Genomic DNA, 935 nt, shown 5'->3' with positions numbered 1-935 from the left:
TTCTACATGCATTTATATAAAAACTAATGTTTACACTATAGGAAATGTTATCATCTAAAACCTAACCTCTCTCTTCTTCAACACTCTCTTAATCTCTGTTATGAGTTATGATGTGTATCTTAGTTAACATTTATATTGTTGTGACAAAAGTCTATGACCAAAAATCAGGTTGTTGAGGAAAGGGTTTATTTGGATTATACTGATATATTTCTCTGTCCTCCCCTGACAGGCCATATCTTTGCAGTCCTCCTCGGCCTCTAGGTGGACAGCTCCAGTCAGCTCTGCCAGGGAAGATGACAGCCTATGAGTTCATGGATATCCACTCCCTGGCTGAGAACTATCTTCAGTATGTCCTGCAGGCACCTGCCTTTGAATCGGTTCCAAGCAAAACATCCAGAGTGCTACAGAGTCGCTTTCTCCATTCAGAAGGAAGTTGAAAAGAAGCTGAAGCCATTCTTGGATGACTTTCACATGGAATTCATAGATATGCCAGAATAATATTCAACCAAGTGATGGAAAAAGAATTTGAAGATGGCATCATTAACTGGGGAATGATTGTAAGTATATTTGCCTTTGGGGGTGTTCTCCTCAAAAAACTTCCACAAGAACAGATGGCCCTGGATGTAGGTGCTTACAATCAAGCTTCCAGTTTTGTGGCAGAATTCATAATCAATAACACAGGAGAATGGATATGGCAGAATGGAGGCTGGGTATGTGTGATGACATATACATTATTTATATATATAAAATGAAGAGTAGGAATGTAAAGTTTCCTTACTAATTAAAACAACAAAATAACAATCAAAGGATTCCAGTCTGTTTGTATGCCTTATTTTGAGATGCTCTTAATTAAAATTAAACAAAACAAAAATCCCCTGGGTCATTTCCAGTGGCCCCTACTGGAAATGTTTTCTTAAAGATTTTAAAATTAAGAT

At 37.3% G+C, this 935-nt stretch overlaps 1 pseudogene; it reads left to right on the top strand.

Moving 5' to 3' along the window:
• Positions 1-226: 226 nt before the first annotated feature.
• Positions 227-676, top strand: LOC127689623 (bcl-2-related protein A1-like; annotated as a pseudogene).
• Positions 677-935: the final 259 nt, after the last annotated feature.

Source organism: Apodemus sylvaticus, chromosome 7, assembly GCF_947179515.1.
Source record: "Apodemus sylvaticus chromosome 7, mApoSyl1.1, whole genome shotgun sequence".
Lineage (NCBI taxonomy): Eukaryota > Metazoa > Chordata > Mammalia > Rodentia > Muridae > Apodemus > Apodemus sylvaticus.
Note: the sequence above shows the minus strand (reverse complement) of the source record. Positions and strands in the feature narration are given on the sequence as shown.